At 60.0% G+C, this 21,199-nt stretch overlaps 1 non-coding gene across 1 annotated transcript; it reads right to left on the bottom strand.

Annotated features, from left to right (window-relative positions):
- Positions 1 to 14,932: 14,932 nt before the first annotated feature.
- LOC120583773 (5S ribosomal RNA) lies at positions 14,933 to 15,051 on the bottom strand. Its single transcript, XR_005647868.1, has one exon. It is a non-coding gene; the product is annotated as a 5S ribosomal RNA (ribosomal RNA).
- Positions 15,052 to 21,199: the final 6,148 nt, after the last annotated feature.

Below are 21,199 nucleotides of genomic sequence, written 5' to 3'. Positions count from 1 at the left end.
GCTCTGCCGCCCTCCCGCCCGCCCGCCGCGCGCGCTCCTCCGCGCCGGCCTGGCGCACTCAAGGCCGCTGCATGGCCCCCGCCCGCTCCCCGGTGGCTGCGCGCGAGGCTGCCAGGCTGAGCGGCGCACGGCCCGGCCCGGCTGCGAGCGCGGCCACCAGGATGTGGCGGGGGAGCGGCGGCCGGCGGCCGGGCCCGGGTCTGACGTCAGTGCCCCCGCCCACCACCCGCTCCCCTCGCCGCCGCCTCCCGCCACCTCGCTCTCCGCCCGCCCCGGCCCCCTCGAGCGCCAGGCAGGCCGGAGTGAGCCAGACTCAGGGCATCTGGGGTCCCCTGCCTCTGCGCCCAGGGGCCGCCGGGGGCCGGACTTACCGGGGACAACGGGAGGGGGTCCGAAGACACACTCTGGCGAGGTGTCGCTGCGGGCCTCCTCTGGGCGTCTCTGATTCCGTGTCTCTCCCAACAGGGTCAGGAGAGGTACTGTCCCGCCCAGCGCCCCCGAGTCCACCTCGCGGGAGCGTGGAGGGGTTGTGGCCGCCCGGGACCCGCAGTCCACGTGGTCCCACCTCCTCAGCGCCCACAGACCGCAGGAGCGAAAGCCGGGTTCCCTCTGCGCGCACGCCGCCCGCCTCGGGGCGGAGTGGTGCCGGGAGGGGTCCGTGGTGGGGCTCACGGCCTGTCTGGCGAGTGTCTGGGTGTACTTCTGAGTGTGGACACCTGGGCCTTAGTAGCCCCAGCTCTACAATAAAGCACCTGGCTTCAGGGAGGCCAAAGGCCCCTCCCAAATTCGCGCCCTTCTTGCTTCTGACCGCAGGGTGGGAGGGGCTGGGGGCCGACACCTGAAGAACCCCTGTCCCCTTCAGTGCGGGCGGGGCAGGCGAGTCTCCTGTCTGCTTCCCAAGAAGCCCCTGCTTCAAGCCCCGCTTCCCTGAGGTTTCTCTTTGTGTTTGTGTGGGGGGGAGTGACAACCCTCCTCTTCCTCACCACCTGGAGACAGGTGAGGCCCAGGGGCCTCTGGGAACTGGGATAAATGGGGGGCCTCCCACTCTCAGAGAACCCCCAGGTGGTCCCTCCAGTGGGGTCAGAGGCAGGTCAGGGAGGGGCGACTAAAGCAGCCAGGCCAGACCCCAAAGGGTGCCCCCATCCCAAGGCCAGTCTCTGGTGGGGAGAGAACCCCCAAATAAGCCCACCCCTTGCCCCTTCCCCATTATGTCTGCCCCGGGGGCACCTTTGCCCCATTCTCCAGAAGAGGAAAGGGAGGGTAAATTTCCTAAGGCCTCGCTGGAGTCCCCCGCGTGAGCCTTTTGGGCACCCCTTCCCCCACCCTCACCGGGGTACACAGCCTGTAGAGCAGCTACGCCTTGGGGACGCGACTGTCTGAACTGCAAGTCTGTGCAGGGCCCTTTCTGTGTCTCAGTTTACCCTTCCTGCCTGCCCCAGCGAGCGTGAGCACCAGAGCACGAGAGGACAGGTGGTGTCTGTGTGCCAGGAAGTCAGGGGCCTGGATGAGCCAGCCCCCAGCTCGCGGAGGGTGGGGGGGGATCAGACAGCAGAGTGGCCTGGTCCACGTCCTGGAGTGGGATAGGGCTAAAGGGGACCCTTGCTCATGCTTCGTGCCGGGGACTCAGCATTAGTAACTGTGTGCTGTTTGCCAGGCACACACTCTCCTGATCCAGCTTGCAGAGATGATGTCACGGCACGTTCTGCGTCTGTCTCAGGACCCAGGTAGAGAGGGGTGCGAGCTGGGTTCCCCCTTCATTCCCATGCCCTGTCCAAGTGTAACACTGCCCTCGGACCGAGGGTTTCTGTGCAGTTTGAGGTTGTATGTCATCACGCCCATCCTTCCGGTGGCAGAACAGAGGTGGGAGGGAAGGGTGCGTCCAGACGATGGAGGAGCCCCCTTCCTCTCTGGATTCTGAATCTTGGGGGGAGAGGTTCTGGCTGAGCTGAGCCCCTGCCTGGGCCCTCAGTCCCACCCTCCGACAATCACAGATAATTAAAAATAATCGTGGGATTTAAAAATCAATCGGCCTCATAAAATGATCACATCCCAGGCCCAGAAAGTGTGGATCAGGCAGGGGCTGGGGGCGGGGGGGAGGGGGTGTCTCTGTGGGTGGAGAAACAAGGGTGGAAGGACGCACCCCCAAATGTCAACTGAAGGGTGCTCCATGGGGGTCACGTAGCCTTTTGCTTCCTTCTTTCTGTATTTCCTGCAGATCGAGGATCATTTTCATTTTGTAACAAGCGTGTGTGCTTTTCCTGTTCTAATGGGGAGAGCATCCATTTTGAAGGAAGAGAGGTGGACTAGGGGCTTTGAGAAAAAGGGGTCCTCTCCCCTCTGCTGCCTCAGGACCTGGACACCCAAATCTATGAAGCCAGCCTCAGCCAGGGGCGTGCAGCCCCCCACCCCTCTGAGGCTGGTGGGAGTTGGACTCCCCCAGGGACGGAGACCCCACTCCCCGCCCAGGCTGTGCTCCCACTGGGAGACTGAGCAAAATTTCTCCAATCTCCAGAGAGGGAGGGAGGTGGCCCCATAGAGCCCCAGAACCCGCTTCCCCCACCAGCGGCCTTTTAGTAATTAGTAAAATAGAATTGAGCCTACCACGGGGCGGGCTGGTGGCTGGAGCCTGATCGATTTGGGTCATTAGGCAAATTGCTGGCTGCGGAGGGGTGGGCTGGGTGGGGGCAGGGCGCCCCCATTCTCGCCCCTGCGGGGACCTCGGCCACTTCGAGGAAGCTCTCCCGCTTCAGTATCCCCTCCAGGAAAATCGGAGTTCGACCCCCGGACCCCGCATGTGCACTGGTGGTGCCTACGTGGGTGCTGGGCTGCCCCCCACAAACGCCCACCCTCTCTGTGCCCAGCCGGGCCTCGGAGGACCGAGAAGCACAGGCTCAGGTCCTGCCAACCTGGAGGCTCCGAGTGTCCAGCCAGCGGCGGGAGGGCATGCTGGGGTTGGGGTCCCCCACTCCCACCCTTGGGGCCCAGCCATCACCACTTCACTCGCCATAACCCCCCCCACGCCCCGCCGCAGCCCCCAAGCTGGACTCCTCTAGTGCCCCGCACCTCTTCTCTCGAACAGGCTGGGTTCCCTGTGATTCTGGCTCCCGCTCCTCAGCTAAAAATATCTGGGGGGGGCCGTTATACCCCAAGTTTTTCCTCTCCAGGGCTGCTCCGTGGTTCTCGGCTTGATTTGATTTGTCTCCCACGGAAATGAAAGCCGCCGGACCTGCGCACCCCCTTCTTTTATTAGAGTGAAGTTTTAATAGATGGTGACTAGTAATGCCGCCCCCGCCCCCCGTCCCCTGGAACCCAAGATCGCTTGCAACTCCAGTTCCAAACCTGCAGACGGCCCAAATCCTGGCCGGCGCGCTTGGTGGGCCGCGTCCTGGCGCCCAACTCCTGTGCCTTCGTTCGGACGGGGTCAGAGGGCTACTTAGATTTGTGGGGGGAGGGTGTTAAGATTTTCTGGCCTGTCGAGGGTCCCGGCGCGGCTGAGCGCAGGGCGCCCCCAAGGTTCTACTCTCTGGACGTCGGCCGTGGGGACATTCCCGGCGCCGAACCTGAGGCGCGGGCGACACTGGGTTTTCGCCCCTGGCGGGCCGGGCGTCCGAGCTTCTTGCCCCCGATCGGGGGCGCTGGGTCGCGCGGGCCGGCGGGTTGGATGCTCCCGCGGGCGTGTTGGCGACAGCTGCGCCAGATCGATCCCCGCGCCCGCCCGGACTCGGTTGCCCCCGCCGCGGCGCGCGGCTCCATGGAGTCCTGGCCGCTCCCGGGCCGCGCCGCCCGCCGCGCGATCGGCAAACACGGCGCTTGTTTGCGCGGGGCGCTGGGGCGGGGTGTGTGTCCGGGTGCCTCGGGTTCTGCTCCCCTCCCCCAGCGGCGGGGCCTCCCCGGGTCACAGCGGAAGGAATTCCGTGCGCCCCACTACTCGGGCGTGGGTGGTCGTGGTCAGGCCCGGAGGGCGCGGGGGCTGGTCTGCTCAGCTCAGGCCCGCACCGCGCTGTCCGCGCCTCAGTTTCCCCATCCGGAGGGAGACACGCAGGGATGGGGGACCCCAGCGCGCCCAGGGTCTGCTTGCTCTCCTCCCGCCCCTTCAGCCCGCTTTCGCCTCTCCTGCGCCCTGCGGGTCCAGCGTGGGTCCGGAGCTGGGCTGGGGGCTGGAGCCTCAGACGGCGAGGTTGTAAATATGGCGAGGCCCAGCTGCAGGCGCAGCCAGAGGGGTTGGGGACACGAATGCGCCCCCTACCTCAGGCCCGAAACGCTTCTCTCTGGCCTTTGCCGAGACCACCGCCGCCCCCACGGACGGAGCGCGGAAACTAGGAGTCTGTCCGGAAGTTTGCAGTCGGGGAAACTGAGGCCAGGCCAGGCAGGGCACCGATGCCGCCTCCTAGAGAGTGGCGGAGAAGGACAGGGCGCGCTGGGGAGCTCGATGTCGCCCGACTGGCCCACTCGCCGCCCGCGACTGTCGCGGCACCGCAGGCCGCGGACGTCCCGCGCGCAGCGAAACCCGCGTCTGGCGCTGCGCCCCGAAGCGGCCCAAGCACCACCCCTGCCGCGCGGCTCGGGACCCCGGCACCCGCGGGAGCCCCCCGCCCCCTCGTGGCCCGAACGCCCTCCGGCCCTAGCCGGGAAGGAGGCTGTGACAATTAAAAATGTAAACGTGTGTGTATTTCATCCTCAGCGCGCTCTTTTTCGAAGAGCGGCGGCGGCAGACCCTGGCGCCCGGGGTCGGTTTGCGGAGGCTCCAGGCTGGGATCCGGCGAGGCTGCAGCGGGGTGCCCTCGGCGCCCCTCCAGGAGCCGCCTTGGCCGGGGTCCTGGCCGCTGGCTCCGCGGACCCCGAGCACTCCAGAGCGTCCGGCCCTGGGCCTAGGAGCCCAGGACGCGACGACACAGGCGGGGAGGACAGGCCCGGGTGAGCGCCCACTTTGCAGACGCGGAGACCGAGACCCCGCCCCTCCGGCTGCGAGCGTCAGACGCCCCCGCTTCTGGTGCGTTACTCTCGTTGGCATCCGGCCGGGAGCCTCACCCAGGCCTGGCGCCCCATTAACGTGCCGTTTATCTGAACACACCCGCGCCCTTTCGGCCAGGCCTGGGAGGGGGAGGGGAGGCAGAGGCTCCGCCCCCTGCCCCCGAGGGTGACCGCCCCCCTCCCCCTGTCGCCCTCCAGGTGTGTCTCCTCTGCCGGCACCCCTGAGGGGTGAGGGGGCCCAAGAGACCTCTCTGGGGACGGGGCGCGTGGAGGAAGGGAGCTGGAAAATTCACCTGGTTTAACAAACCTCTGTGCAGCCAGCCCCTGCCTCCCAGGTGTGGCTCCTAAGCTTGGGGAGGCGGAGACGACGACTGCACCGTCAATCACTCAGCCCTCCGGGGTCTGGACGGGCGCCGGGAGAGCAGACTTCCTGGAGGAGAGGATCTTGAGGCCGGGTTTTGCGGGATGTGTAGGAGTTCGGGTCAGGCAGGCTGCCTCAAGGGATGAAAAGACCCCCTTGTGATCTGGGGAGGAAGGGAGTACGGGCAGGGGCAGGTGGCAGGCATTCACTGCGCACATCGCAAGCCTTCATCAAGGATGTGTTTGTCGAATGAGTCAATGAGATAAAGCTGGGGCTGGGGGGGCGGTGTCAAAGCCCCGCCCCGGATGCCACGCTAGGAGGGGGCTGCGCTTTCTCGTGCGAGTTGGGCAGCCAGCGGGAGAGGGTCCCAGGCGGCCTTTAGAACGACTCCCTGCGGCCTCAGGCTGCACAAAGGGGGTCATCGGAGAAGCAGTGAGCGTAGAATGGTGGACCCCCCCACCCCAGTGCGGTGTGAGTGTGGGGGAGCTGTTTGTTCCTGAGCCCAGCGGGTGAGTCACTGTGTGCAGGAAGGAGAGGGCTTCCTCCTTCCTTCAGCCATCAGCGGCCCCTCCCCCCTCCCCAGGCGCGGAGGTGGGGGTAGGGTCCGGTTTGGGGGGAATGGCTGACGCTCCCAGCAGACCTCTGCTCTAGCTGCCTCCCCCACCCCCACTGCTCCGAGCTGAGACTGTGATTAGTCCCATTTTTCAGATGAGGAGATCGAGGTATGGGAGGTTGGGGATTTGCCCGAGCCCCTCAGCCGGCCAGCTCGCCCCTGGTCTGCAGGACTCAGTGGCCTCAGGCCGGGTCTCAATGCGCATTCAGTTTGCGGGTGTCGTGGGGGCTCATGGGCGTGTCTGGCAGGCGAGAGTTGGCTTGGTGGCGACACTGAAGCCCGGCTGAGTTTGCAGGGCACGGCGTCCCAGCCCAGGGCCCTCCCCTCCAGCTCAGCCCTTTGGCCTATCCCAGGGAACCCAGGACCCCCGCCCCCAGCCCCAGCCCCTGGCATTTATGGGCCAATGGCCAGGAGACAGGGCCTGCACTCCAGGGGTTCCCTGTTCTGGGGCCTGTGACTGGCAGCCAGGCGCGGGACAGGGATAAAGGCATGGGGTGTCTGGAACCCGTCTGTGGGGTGTCTGTGGCACCCGCCACCCGTGGCTCAGCCCTGGCCAGTTAACCGTTAAGGGAACCAGGAGGGAAGGGCCAGCTGGGCTTCTCCTAAAAAAGGCTGCTGCTTCCCCACCTGAGCTCTCGAAATTTTTTATTTTTTTAAGAATTCAAAAGGGAATTTTATTTGTTGAAAATACGACATCTTTGCAGTTCTGACCATAAGATTCTCTTTCTTTCCCTCTAACTTAACAAAAACAGTGTTAATCTTGGCATTTTCATTAGCGATTAACTTTTAACCAGGACATGCTACTTTTTCTGTTTACTGATCTTTTTAATATAATCCCGAAACTACCGAAATTTTTGATGAAACGATTTAATACGGTTCCACGTGGTGTGGAATTTTCAAGAACGTGGGAGAATTGTAAGTACGCCTGAGTTTTAACAAGACTCTTCTTTCTTGACTCCAAATGTCCTGGCACCGAAGGGCCCAATGCTGCCTTCGGATAGGAGGCTGGACCCCAGAACCCCTCAGGATCCCCTCTGGTGACGCCCCCTCCCCCACGAAAAGTGCCAAAACTTCCTCGTAACTGGAAAACAATTCAGGACAACGAGAAGGGACAAAGTGATCTACACACAACTAGGCCCTCAGCATCATTTGAGAAAGAGAAGACCCAGATCTCATACATTCAAAATAAAAATCCCTCAATCCCAAGCACATGCTCTGTCGCTCAGTCTGCACCCTCATGTCACTTCCAGGCTTTGCTGGGAACAAAGGCAAATGGAGAAGAACCGTCTGGACGAGAGAAGAGGAAAAGTAAGGACTGGGCCAAGGACTGGGTGATCTCAAACCACCTCCAGAAATACTAACTCCACCCCGAGCCCCAACATACCAAGTGACAAGGCGAAATGAAGTATAGACAAAGGGATGGCATTCAAGGTGAGCGTGAAAGGGCTGTCTCCCCGAACACTCTCGGTTCTGGGGGAGACAAAAGCAGGCAGGAAGCAGGAAGTCAGGGGCCTGAAAGACGAAAAAACAAAACCGCAGAACCGGAGGACTCGCTGCCCCTGCCCTACCGCCAGAAAAAAAAAGCAAACTTTTTTCTCTTTTGCTCTAAATGCTGATTTTTCTGAAGTGTGCTACGCTGACGGTAGGGAAACTGGCACGATTTAAATGAGCCCTGTCGGGGGGAGGGGAGGGGGAGAAATGGCGTGGATGACAGAGGCTCGGTTCATCCCTCTGGCGACCCCATCAAAGTCGTGATGGAAACAAGGAGCAGCAGCAAGAAAAAATCGCCTGGGATGTCGATGAATAAGCCACACAATTAGGGAGAAGTCCAAGACAGCACCCTGCACTGGCAGAAGGTAGGATGGGGACAGGACGTGGGGCTGCCCGGTCTCGGCTAAGCTCTCGAACTTGACCCCTTGGGGAGCCCCAGGCCGGGGATGGGGGTAGGGGGAGCAGAGTCTGGCTCGACACCACCCCACACACTGCAGGAGGGGTGTGTGTGTGTGTGTGTGTGTGGCCTCGGTTCGTTTTGCTGGGAGGGAAAGGGGGGCCTTGATGCTCCCCACCTCTCCCTCGCCGTCCTCCTGTAATGCTGGTGAGCCTCCCGCCCCATATCCGGCAGCGGGGCGAGGCCAGGCGGTCACCCATTTTACAGGTGGGCATGCTGAGGCTCCCACTCCCTGGCTACCTTCACAGCTACAGACCTGGGGTGTGGACTCAGGCCCCCGCCGATGGGATCTGGGTCCGCACCCCATCCGTTGTGCCTCAGTTTCCCCATCTGCCAAATGAGGATAAGGTCTAATCGTTGCGAACCGGTACAGGTTAAGCGTTTGGACCTGGCCCGGTGCGTGCTAGGTGCTGCTGTTCTAATGCAGACAGCTGGAATCCAGGCTGAGTGACAGCCGGGAGCGGAAGGGGCGTCCTGGGACCGCGCCCGGGAGGGCCTGCGGGGACCCCGCCTCATCCCCCACAGGACGGTGGCCCCGTGCCGTGGGCTGGCTGCCCGTTGCCTGTTTCTCTCCCGAGCCTAGAAGGCACAAACCGGGCTGCGTGTGTCCCAGCGTCCCCATGGCCCAGCTCCGGCCGGGGGCATGCGGTGGGGACATGTGCCCGAGAGGCCCGTCCAGTCGCACCTGAAGCATTGGGTCGGGGCCTGTCCAGGTCGTGGTGACAGCTGAGCTTATGGCGTGAGGAAGTGTGTGCCTTGGCCGTTGCCCTTCGGGGGGCTCCAGGAGGGGCCCTCAGCTGCTGGCTGGAGCGGGATGGGGGTTGCGTCCCAAGCGGGCCCACTGTGTGGCCTTCACGGCCCAGCACTCACTGTGCCGCCCACAGATGGGGGTGCAGGTGGGAGCGTGTTGGCAGTGGGCTGTTTTCGCCGCGGTTAAAGACGCCGGCTCTGAGCTAAAGCTGGGGAGGAGGCCGCTTCTGCGCAGCTGTCCTGCTGCTGGCTCCACCTGCTCCGAGGTCGCTTTGCCCATTAGCCTCTCTGTGTGTGTTTTAATTTAGAGCGAATGGCACGTTTAGCCCAGGCTCTCAAACCCGATGGCCCGGAATGGCGTCCACCTTCTCACTCAGCTTCTCAAGTCCCTTCCGTAGCCGGCGTTCTTGGCCGGGTTCTCATCTGTCCGAGAGGCATTTCCCTTGTCCCCACGAGGGCTGTCTTGGAGAGGATAAAATGAGAGAATTTATGAAAGCCCTTAAATGCTGACCAGATGGGAGCTGCTGTCCTTATTAGCCTGTTTCGGGGTCCCCGAAGTTGAAGTAGCGGGGTTGCAGACAGGCAGGGTAGCCAGAGAAAATAAATTAGAAGGGAGGTCGACGGAAGCTGTAGCTGGAAGAGAAGTTAGTCCACAGAACCCACACCATGTAGCCCTAAACCCTCGTCACAGGTGGGCTGCCATTTTTTTTGGCTCTGAGCTCCCCAACAGGCAATGCGAAAAGAGAAACACTTGCGAAGAGGTACTTCCGTGTGGCCATGCACACTTTCGTGGCCATGAGAAGGCACGGTCGTGGGCCCGTGACCATCCTACGTAAAGCCCTCCCCTTGAGTGCGGCTCACTTATATGGCAGAGGTGTCGTATGTCCCTCCCATGATTGCGTTGCGTTATGTAAGTCCCTGTCCTAGCAGATTCTCTTGCTGGCCTTGACAAAATGAGCTGCCATTATCGTTAGGGGTTCCTGGAGGGGCTGCGTTGTTGGGGGACAGCGGGCATGTCCTCGTTCCTGAGAATGGCCACCGGCTGACAGCCACCAAGGAAAAGGGAACTTCAGTCTGACAACCACAAGGACCTTGAATTCTGCCAACAGCCAGGAGAGCTTGGGAAAGGACTTTGAACGCTGGACAGTAACTCAGCCTGGCTGATGCCTTGACTGCGGCCTGGGGGCTGAGCGGAGGGCCCGGTAGCCCGTGAATGTTGTTCAAAGCTGGTAAATTTGGGATGATTTGCTATCGACAACTAATTAGCTAATACACGGGTGACATGCCCTTGCCTTCCGCGTTTCCATCTGCCGCCGGCTCAGTAAAGAAAGGCTTCCCGCTCCTTAATCAGTGGCGCTCACGGTCCTCGTCGGTGTTCGCGTTTATTGAGCGCCGACTGTGTGCAGTGTGCACTAAGCGTCCGATCTGGGTCATCTTGGCACGTCCCTTCTCCTGTCACCGAAAATCATGCTCCGTTTCCTGATGGGGAAACTGAGGCTTGGGGGTTTAAGTGAGCTCTCCCGGACTACGCGAGATGAGGCGGGGCTTGAGGGTGTGTGACCCCGTGGCCCCCTTTCCCTGACCCCGGAGCTTCGTCCCTCGCTTCCATCTTACCAAGCTCCTGGTTCTTCCCCCCGTGCAGCGGCGGCTCCCGGGGTGACCGCCCCGCCTCCTGAGTCGGTGCCCCAGATGTGGGGCCCGCTGTCGGCTTCCGCGAGCCTTCCAAGCAATCCTGACTCGTGCTTGACAGAGTGGCTTCTGCCACTTGCTGCCTCCAGACCTTGCACAGGTCTCTCCTCCTCATCATTCAGGTCTCAGCTGGCGTCACCACTCAGGAAAGCCACCCCCCTCCCTGGGCCCCAGGCTCGTCAGCCCTCCCTGTTTTATGGTCACACACCTCTGTGCCTCTTACAGGGGTCTTGTCACGATTTGTGGTGATATATTTTTTTTCCTGGAGTGTTTTTGCTTAGTGTCCTCTCCGGCCAGACCGTGAACTTTAAGGAGGCCGGGGCCTGGTGCACAGTAGGTGCATAGTAGTTGGCTGATGTGTGAGTGAGTGAGTGAGTGAGTGGATGGGTGAATGAATGAATGAACGAATGAACAAGTGAACGGCAGCCCCGACCTTCCCGTTTGCCCGTGGCCGTGAGAGAAAGGAAGACAAATCTTAAACAGCCAAAGACGGATCTCAGCCTGGAGCCGCCAGAAACACCGGCTCCCCTGGCAGGTTGCATCGACCCATGGGGGTGGGGGGCGCGGCAAGCTGCTGGCTTTGTGGAGGCGGAGGTGGGGGTTTGGGGGGGCTGCGCCAACCTGCTGGGCTGCGATCAAAACCCCCCCGCCCCACTCCCAGCCATGTCTCTGCAGACGAGTGTGGTCTGCCGGGGTGGGGGCGGGGGGCTGCGGTGTGTGCGTGCCTGTGTGTGTGCGCGTGTGCGCGTGTGTGCGGCGTGCGGCGTGCGGCCTTTGCAGCAACCAGGACAGAAAACCCTCTCAACACACAAAAGCTGGAAAGACACATTAAGCCCATTATCAATATTTTGCCTGGAAAAAATACAAAAAGCATTTTCTTCTCTGAAAAATTAATAACCTGGAACGGGGGGTGGGGGAGAGGCTGGGTTTGATGTCTGGTGAGTAGGGGGGAGATGGAGGCTTCGCTCTGCCCCCCGGTGGGTGCCTGGGCCCCTCCGAGCAGCACCCCCACCTTCTCCTCATCACGGTCAAGTCCCCAGTGGGCATCCAGCCTCAAGCTGGGCCCCTTAACCCTGGAGGGGGCACCCTCCCCAGCCGAGCCCCTCCCAACTCTCCCCCAATGGGCCGTGTCCTCCTGTATCCCTGTTTGTGCTTCTGCTGTTCCCTGTCCCTCTGGAAACTCCTACGCTACCTGCGAAGCCCAGCTCCAATGCCCCTCCGTTCAATTGACGTCCCCTCCCTTCCCCAGGCCGACCACAGCAGCCTCAGCCGCCCGGGACTCCCCACCATCTGGGGCTTCCTGACAGCTGGAGCGAAGCCGGCTCCACCAAGACCTCAGCAACGCGTGGGGCTCCCCATCCCCCGTAGGCCCGGAGAGAAGATTCTGGATTCTGGCTGGGGAGGAGGAGCAAAGCCACCTTCTTCCGAGGTCTCAGTTTCCCTTTTTATAAAACCAGAGGCTTGGATCAGATTTTAAATTTCAGAATCACCTATTTACTCACTTGCCTCCCAACACTTACCGAGCCCCTTCTTTGTGACGTTCTAGCCACCACAAGAAAGACACTGGCCAGCGCCGGGGGTCTCGTAATGCACCGGCTGCTCCCCTCCCCCGACTCCCGTCCAGGGGTCCCAGGCTCGGGAGGCCCTGGCTCTGGGGGTCCGTCCCCCTGGCGAGCGGAGACCCAGCTCCAGTTCCAGAGACGGCGGGAGCTGTCCTTGGTTCTGAAGCCAGAAGCGGAGGTCCGGGCTCTGAGCAGTGTCTTCCCTCCCAGCCCCTCCATCCGAGTGCCCAGCCCTGCCCCAGGGGTCAGACCCCGTGTACCGGCCTGGGCAGGCTGGAGGAGCGGGGACCCAGGCGCTTGGGGTCCGGCCTGAGGGGCTCATTCCAGCTGGGCGGTCCGTCTGGTCCTTCCACCCCTGCCCTTCACCTCCCGTGCCCCCGCCCACCCTGCCCAGCCCCTCAGGTGGGCCCCACGGGGCTGGGAGCGGGAGCCCCGCTCCCCCTCCCCGGTTTAGAACAAACAGAGAGAATCTCAGCATCTGGACACTGCCGAGTGACCCCAGTCCCACTCTGGACCCCAGCCCCCTTCCCCACCCCCCAACAAAGCACGAGATCATCAAGGCTGCAGGAATCCATAGCCTGGGCTCTGAGGCCTAGGGGGGCTTCCTGGGGGAGGTGATCCCCGAAGGACCCAGACAGGTGGGAGGCGGGGCCGGTTCTCGCTCCGCGCCATCCGCCATCCCCGGCCCCGGGGCTGAGCTGAAAGGCTGAGGGGGTGGGCGAGCCTCGTCCGCCCGCCCGCCCGCAGGGCAGAGCGCGAGCTCATTAGGGGAGGGATCAGACGGCGGCAGCTTGGGCGGGCGGGGGAATATTTTATCGAGGCGGCTGCGCGCTCTCTCCCAAGGCCGGCGGCCCCTCAGATATCGAGCATCCCTGTCGATGCCGAGAGCTGTAAGTGGAGAAAAAAATCGCTTAATGGGCAGCTGGAGGCTCACTCAGGTGCGTGGGTGCCGGCGGCCGGCGAGAAAAGAAGGTGGCGCGCTGGACCCTTAAAGGGGCCTCCGTCCCCTCCCCCCCGCCCCTTCGCATCTCGCGGGGCTGGGGAGGGGGGCTCCAGACGGCTGCTGATAACCCTTCAGGCGGCATCCCATTCCTGGGGCTGCGGACTCTCCGCACTGAGCAGTGTTGATCACGCCTGCTGTGATCCAGGGGGGACGGGCAGGGGAGCTCGCGACCTGGGGGTGGCGGGCCCTAAGGCATGACCTAGGCTAAGGGGGCTGAAAGGGGCGCTTGCCGCAGAAGGGGACATTCGCCCTGACAGCTGTGGGCGGAGCGGGAGTCAAGTCGTGGACAAGTGGGAACAGCATTTCAGGCAGGGGAACAGCAGATGCAAAGGCTCGGTGATGGGAGGAGTGCGGGGTAGTGAGGGGCTGCGTCAGGCAGGGCCTGGGCGAGGGGCTGGGTCATCGCCCCTGTGAGGGTGAGGGGCTGCTGGAGGTGGGGCTGAAGTGGAGAGGGGACACATGATTGGATGATGATGATGATTTTAATGAAAACAAGCACCGTTTTCAGGATACACTGGCGGTGTTATTTTCTCTGTACAGAAAGGAAGCTGAGTTATGCGGTCGTGAGCTGCCACCACCTCCTTCCCATTCAGAGCTGGTGAGCTGGGAGCACTGGAGGCCAGGGCAGGACCCCCGGGGGGGACAGGCCTCAGGTCCCAGGGGATAGAACGTCAGACAGAGTCCTCTGAAGAGGAAAAAGGCAAGACCGTCAGGGTTCCCCGCTGTGGTCAGCCTCAGAAGAGCTGGCTTACAAGCAGGAGTCTGTTCTCTGTTGTTTTTTTCTGTCTGTTATATTTTCCAGTAAGGAGACGAAATTTTCTTAAAAACGGCCACGACCATACAGGGCACCATAAACCTCCAGCTCTGTCACCCCCCTTCCCCCCCAACACTGGGTCCATGGGTCCATGGGTCCCCATCCACATGACGGCCTCTGTTTCCGGGTCTCGCTGTATGTGTAAACGACATAGCATCACACGTATAGATACACGCTCGTTTCTTTTTGCAAACGTGAGCATTCTCTACTCATTGTACGGCCCTCCCTTTTTTTTTTAAATAATTGACTCTGCTTTTAAGAATCGTTTTAGATTTACAGAAAAATCGAGCAGCGTATCAGGAATTCCTGTCTACGCCCACTGCCAACACCCACAGGCAACCTCCTCTTACATAACTCTTATGGGGTGCATTTGTTACAATTAGTGAGCCAATATTAACGCGTCGTCACTAAGCGTCGTGGGTTGAATTGTGTCCCCCGCCTCAGAAAAAAGATGTTTAAGCCCGAACCCCCAGCAGCTGGCAATGGGACCTTTTTGGAAATGGGGTCTTTGCAGATGATCGAGTTAAGATGAGGCCATGAAGGCGGTCCTAAGCCAATACAACTGGTGTCCTTTCAAGAAGGTGACATTAGGACACAGATGTGCACACAGAAAGGAGAAGGTCAGGTGACAACAGAGGCTGAGACGGGGTGATGCCCCTACAAGCTGAAGGACGCCAAGATGGGCCAGAGCCACCAGAGGCCGGGAGAAGGCACAGAACAGACAAGCCACACGGCCTCAGAAGGAGCCGGCCCTGCCGACGCCTCGGTCTCAGACGTCCGCCCCTAGATCAGGCGAGGACGCGTTTCCGTGCGTCAGCCTCTCGGCGCCTTTGTCACGGCAGCCCCGGTGACTTACACGTCGACTGAGGTCCATCACTCCCCCGAGGGTCACGCTTCGCGTCGTGTGTCCTGTGGGTTTTAACAGCGGAACACCGTGCGGCCACCATCCGCGTCACGCAGAGCGGCGTCGCTGCCCCGAAACCCTCTCTCCCGTTTCGCCTTTTCCAGAATGTCTTGGAGTTGGAGCGATGTGGTTTCTTTCCCTCAGTGAGAGGCGTTAAGGTTTTCCCCCATCTTTTTTGTGGGTTGACATAATGGAACTGATTCTTTTTTTTTTTTTTTAATTTTTAAAAATTTTATTTTTTATTTTTAGGCCTTGGTTGACCTCACAGATTGCAAAGAACTCGTCAGCTTACAATCCCTTATATTTTTAACTTTTTACGCCTACAGCACCTGGTCTTCCTAGGCGGTCTCCCATCCGAGTACTCACCAGGCCCCACCCTGCTTAGCTTCCGAGATCAGACGGGATCGGGCACGTTCAGGGTGGCGTGGCCGGAGACCAGATTCTTTTTTTAGTGTCGAATAACGTTCCATTGTCTGGCGGACGGTCGGTTCAGCCATCCCCTCGTTTGGGCAGTTATGGGTAAGGCCGCCACAGACATCCGTGTGCAGGTGTTTGTGTGGACGGAGCTCCTGGCTCCTCTGGGGGAAGCGACCTTTCCGTCCAGCGTATCTTAGGAGTACCCGGGGCCGCCACCTGGCACAGCTGCACAGGACTCTGTGGTGTGACAGCTGTAACCTGTTTCACCAGCCGTTGTTGGCTATTCGAGTTGTTTCCAAATTGTTGCCGGAACAGTGACCGTGTCCGGGAACACGCTCTTAGGTAAATATTGCTGCCTTCTGCGTGCATACCCGCGAGAGAGCTTTCCAGAAGCAGGAACACAGGGCCCATGGGAATTCCTTTACCATTTATCGAGCACCTATTATGCGCGAAGCATGGTTTTAAGGAGACCAGGCCCAGAGGGGAAGAGGGCACGTGACAGTTCCTGTCCTCACCAAACTCTCATTTTAAATGTGGCTTTAAATTTTCTTAGACGTTGGCACATTGCCTTCTGGAAAGGTCCTCACTAAAAGTGTATAATTGTGAGCGTATATGTGTGTTTGCTCATGTGAGATGGGACTGGGAGAGACTTCTGGTGTCCCCTGTCCTTTTGGGCTGATGGAGACGGAGGTGGGGGCCACCTGGCCCAGGTCCCTGGAGGGGTCCAAGTAGCCGATAAGCAAACACGTCAATCACTCGATCAGCCGGATCGGGTTAATAAAGCTGCGAGATGGAGAGATGGCTTCAGAATTCCATGCACCTGGCCACGTCCATCCAGGGCAGGGTCCCAGGATGGCTGACGGCCACCACGCTGGCTGGCAGTTGGGGCGGGGACCTGAGACCCGGCCTCTCCGCCTACCGAGCGTGCCGCGGGCCAGCAACGGCCAGGCCAGCAGTCTCGTGCCCACCTACGACTGTCTTACTCTAGTCCAGTTGTTCTGTCCTGAGCTCTGGGGACTGAGCAATGCTCAGGATGACGGGTCCCTCCCCTCAGAGGATGCCTGAGGGAGGCCAACATTTATGAAATGAATGCGTGAGGAGGATGCAGTGTGTTCTCCCGAACAGGGCACCTGGGCCATTCTGGGTGGCTCTCGAGAACGGGGCACTTGAAGGGAGACCCGAGATGAGCAGAGTCAGCAGAGCGGAGGGACATGGTGGAGGGACATGTCTCCATGGCAGGAATAGCAGGAGGCCACCAGCCAGGGACAGAGCAGCCACAGATAGTTGGGAGCAGAGCGGGGGGAAGAGAGGAAGGCTGGAGGGGTGGAGGCAGAGGCACGCTTGTGCACACGCACACCGCACACACCCTCACATACCTGCACACGGTGCACAAACACAGGCCCATGCTCGCCCGCACACACTCAGATGTGGCCAGTGGACATACGTGCCTCACACACTCACCTGCATGCACAAACATACATGCACACACATGCACAAATATGCACCCATGTGTATGTGCTCAGACACATGTACTCACACACTCATATACACACATCCTCACACACACACACTCATATTCTCATGCACGCACACGTGCTCACACACAGACACGATGCATGCACCCACACCACACACACGTGCATGTGCACACGCATGCACATGCACACGCACGCTAAAAATGCATACAGTCACATACACAGACCAGCCTCGACCTCCTCACTCACACTCACACCCAGGTACATGTCGCAGATGTGCACACACAAAGGTGCAGCCATGCTCACACACACACTCGGGCTGCCGTGGAACCATTCATACATTAGAACCCCAAGCAGCCATTTTCAAAATATCTCATCCTTTGATAAAATCCAGCTTTTTCACTTGATTATCCTTCACCTCCCCTCAATAACCGGTTCAAATGAGGTTAAAATCTGGCTTCGAATACGCTTTGTAGGCAATGCCCTCCCTCAGCTGTTAAGAATTGAAAATGTGAAAGCCAAAAGCCAGGACCGAGGGAGGGAGGGGGCTCGCCAGGTGCAGCATCACGTGGAAAACAAAATCATAAACGCGAGCATCTTTGGGGGCGGGGAGGGTGACACGCTGACTGGGCTCTGTAAGGCGTGCCTGGTGCAGAGCAGTTGTAGAATTATCCTGAGATGTCTCTGTCAAGCCTTGCTGATCTGTGGGGGTGAGGGGTGGAGAGCGTTTAAATACACCTGTTAGCACTGGACTTGGCACAGCGCACGTGTTAAAACTATCACGCACGCGAAACGCTGAAAAGAATCACTCACTCGCACCAAAAGATTCAATCTCGTTTTTTCACCCTGAAGGAGGAAGAGATATTTTTGGCCCTGCAGAGGGAATCCTACTGTTTTATTATAAACAGCAGCTTTATTTTTACAAAAAGCCTTCCTTTGACAAAATCCGGTTTTAATCAACCCAGTTGGTCCTTGAGGCCTTGGAGACTGTGTTTTTAGTAAGCTGGAAGGTTTAGGGCCCGACCGCCCCCCCTCGCCAAATAACCAACATCTTTTTGAAATCTCTCGCCTTGGGTCAGGGCCAGCCCCTCTGTGGACTTTGTGGAAAGGGGTGCTGTTTAGGCACGAAAATCCCACAGTCTCCCCAAGCCCTTATACTCTAAGTCACTGTCCATTCTTATGGGGCTGTGGGCCATAGGCGGCGAGTGTGTGGACCCAGTGAGTGCTGGATAGATGTCTGGCTTTCTTGGGGGCGGTTAGCGGTTAGTCTGGTGTGGCAGAGAAGGTCCGAAGCCCTTGCTCCAGGCCTTCCAGGTGCCAGGCCCACCTCCACCCTACAGACTCCTGTGACGCCAGCAAGCCACCGAGGCCTTCACAGCGCTGCTCTCCCCGGCCAGGGACTGGGGCCACAGGCCCAGGGTGCTGGCCAGGCAAGCTCGTAGGTGCCGCTGCACGCGTGGAAGAGCTGGGGAGGGGTCCTCGCCGCCTCCTCAACCCCCATCCCGGCCTTTCAGTCGCCCCCACCGCAGGAAGCTGTGCGTCCCCGAGATAAGAAACGGGTCAATAAACTTTTTTCCAAGATGGGCTGGGTTGCTCCATCCTCCCCGGCCCCGTTCCCGCCCGCAGCCCCCTCCCCGCGCCAGAAAAGGTCAGATGGGAAGCGGCATCGACCCGCGCCCGGAGCCAGGCCCCCGGCCACGCCGCGGCCGAGCTGACCAACTGACCACGCGAAGCCTGGGAGCCCGGCTTGCCGCTGGCCAATGGGAGAGCGTCGAGCCGCGGTTGCCGGGCAACGCGGGCCGGGGAGGAGGGGCGGGGCCGGCTTGGTGATGGAGCGGAGATTGCCGCGATCAATCCGGCGGCTGTGCGCACGCGCAGCCCGTGGCCGGGAGGGATGCTGCAGCCGGCGCCCAGTGGCCATCGATCGCCGCGGCCAGAGGCGCTTAATAAGCTCGGAGAAGGGCTTAAGGGAGGGGCTCGGGTGCCCCCGCCACCTCCTCCCATCCTGCTCCCTTCCATAATGATAATAACAATAACAGCAGCTCACGTTCAGCGGGTGGTACCTGCCTGCTGGACCACTGCACCTAAAATCTCCCAGCACCCGGAGTTAGCATCCTACTCGCCCGCCCCACACCAGCTGAGTGGCTTTGGGCACGTGGGCTAGCCTCTCTGAGCCCCAGAATCCTCACCTGTACTGTGGATAGAGGTGGTACCTGCCGGGCAGGGCCCCGTGAGGGGTCCCATAAAATGCTTTGTTTCTCAGTGAGCATAAGCCCCGTTTTGTCCTCAAGTGGGGACACTGGGGCCCCAGCGAGGGAATTAGGAGCTCAGAGCCTGCAGCTGTTACAGAACAGTGCAGTCCCCCCCTCTTCCTGCAGACTCTGTCTCTGCTCTGCTTGGGCTCATCTTCATCACGGACCATTTACAGGGAGCAGACACTGTGCTGAGTGCTTTGAGGGTATTTAACTAATCGGTTCTTCAAAATCCGGTGCGTGGGGTAAGTTATCCCCACTTCACAGACGAGGATGCAGGGGAAGCGAGCGAACGGGCCTGCACGCCTGGCGCCACCCAGTGCCACCCGGTGCCACCCGGTGCCAGCGAGCAAGGCCCTCCTCCTCCTCCCTTTCTTCCTCCTCACTCACCGAGCCGCTTAGCTTTCCACAGCACCTCCCCTGTACTTTCCTCCAATTCTCTTCCTTTTTCCCAGATTGTCTCCTGGGGCTGCTGTGACAAAGTACCGCACCCCGGGAGACTTAGCGGAAGATCTATTCTTGCACGTTCTGGAGGTAGAAGCCTGGGGTCAGGGGGCGGGCCGGGCAGTGCCCCCTCCAGAGGCTCGGGGATCCGTTAGTCCTCTGGTGGTTGTCGCCGTCCTGGCACTCCTCGGCTGGTGGCCGCGTCGCTCCAATCTCTGCCTTTGTCATGCACGGCCTTCTCTCCGTGTCTCTGCATGTCTGTCCTGTTCTCTTCTACTAAGGAGGCCAGTCATTGGATTTAAGGGTTATCTAAACCGATGACGTCTGCAAAGATTAAATTTCCAAATACATCCCTTTTCCGAGGTTCTGGGTGGACGTGACGTTTGGGGGAGACCATCTGACTCACTACAGGTGGGCGTAGAGGAGGAGGGACATGAGGGTGGCCTTCTTCAAGGTCCCAGGAATTGCTGGCTATAGTTAGCTCTGGGCCAGGACCCCAAGAAAATGCTGACGGAGGCCTGGGGCTTTACCGAAGTTGGCTCCTGTGACCTCCGGCTGTCACGCGGTTTGTGTCTTTCATTTTATCACACACGCAGATCCTTCCGTGTCCCTATTATTTCTCTCCCTCCATCACCGTTAACAGCCACCCAGCATCCTGCTCACAGAATAAACATCCACTGTTTATCAATCCCCCTCGCTTGGGCAGCAAGGCTGGTCCCAGCACACCGCGTTCAGGCAAAATAGCGTGGGGTAAGCCTGACAGGGGCAAATCCCTTGGGAGCGGGCATGTGGGAAACAGAGCCCCCAGCCCTGCTGTTTACACTAGATAAGGAACATTTACAGTGTGTGACCCCAGCCCGTGGGGAGCCAGCATCACCCAAACGCAGCCCTGCTGTGGGGATGGCCCGCTTCACTCCCAATGGACGTTTTTCCTTTTAATCGAGGTGACAATCACATAACATAAGATTCACCATTTTAAAGTGAGCACATCAGTGGTATTTAGGGCATTCACGATGTTGTGCAAACATCACTAGTATCTGGTTCTTAAGCGCCCCATCATCCCCGAGATAAAACTCTCCCCAGGAGCAGTCACTGCCCACCCCCCTACCCCCAGCCCCTGACAACCACAAACCCACTTCCTGTCCCCGGGGACGTCCCTGTTCTGGACATGTCACATAAATGGAAGCGCACACCGTGTGGCCTTCTGTGTCTGGCGTCTCTCACCAAGTGTCGTGTGTTCAGGGTCCATCCATGTCATGGCACATGTCAGTGCCTCCCCAGTTTTCACGGCCAAGTGACACCGCCCTGTGTAGAAGGGCCACATTGTGTGTGTCCGTCTGGGGCAGTGACCAGACCCTGCGTGGGGTTGATTGAGCAACTCCGCCCCACCCCGTGTGCGACTCAGGACCCCAAGTGAAGGGAAGATATCAAGAGGGGTTCCGGGCCGAGCCCCAGGTTCAGAGCACGACCCCCTGAGTCCGAATCCCAGCTGTGTGACCTTGGGCGTCGCTTCCCTTGATTTGGCCCTCGGTTTCCTCATCCATAAGTTGGGGGCAATGACAGCCTTTAATGTCCCCACATTGCAGAGAAGTCCCCAGCAAATGATTCTTGTGGCTGAGGCTATCACTGTGAAGTGATTCTACTGTGTCGTCACAGCTGCTGGACCCCAGACCGACACCCTGTCCTGGCTCTCCCTTCCTCCTGGCGTCCCCAGCGCTCCGGCTGCATACGAATGCCGTAGTTAGTTATTTCTGATTTATCCCGGGCCCCCAAAGAAATACATTTTTCTTCAATTATTAACCATCGAGGTGTGAGAGATACACGGGAATGAAATTAGCTCCCTGACCTTTGGGAGAGGACAGGGGGCGGGGGGCGGCCCCTGCTTGCAGAAGTCAGATGGAGGTCATGGGGTGGGGGTGTATGAGGGGACGAGTCCTGGAAGAGTCCAGGAAAGGGTCTATGAAATGAGTCGGGGACAGAAGCCAACGATCTCTCC

The sequence above is a fragment of the Pteropus medius genome, unplaced genomic scaffold (assembly GCF_902729225.1).
Source record: "Pteropus medius unplaced genomic scaffold, Ma_sr-lr_union100, whole genome shotgun sequence".
Taxonomy (NCBI): Eukaryota; Metazoa; Chordata; class Mammalia; order Chiroptera; family Pteropodidae; genus Pteropus; species Pteropus medius.
This window is presented reverse-complemented; position numbering and strand designations above follow the sequence as displayed.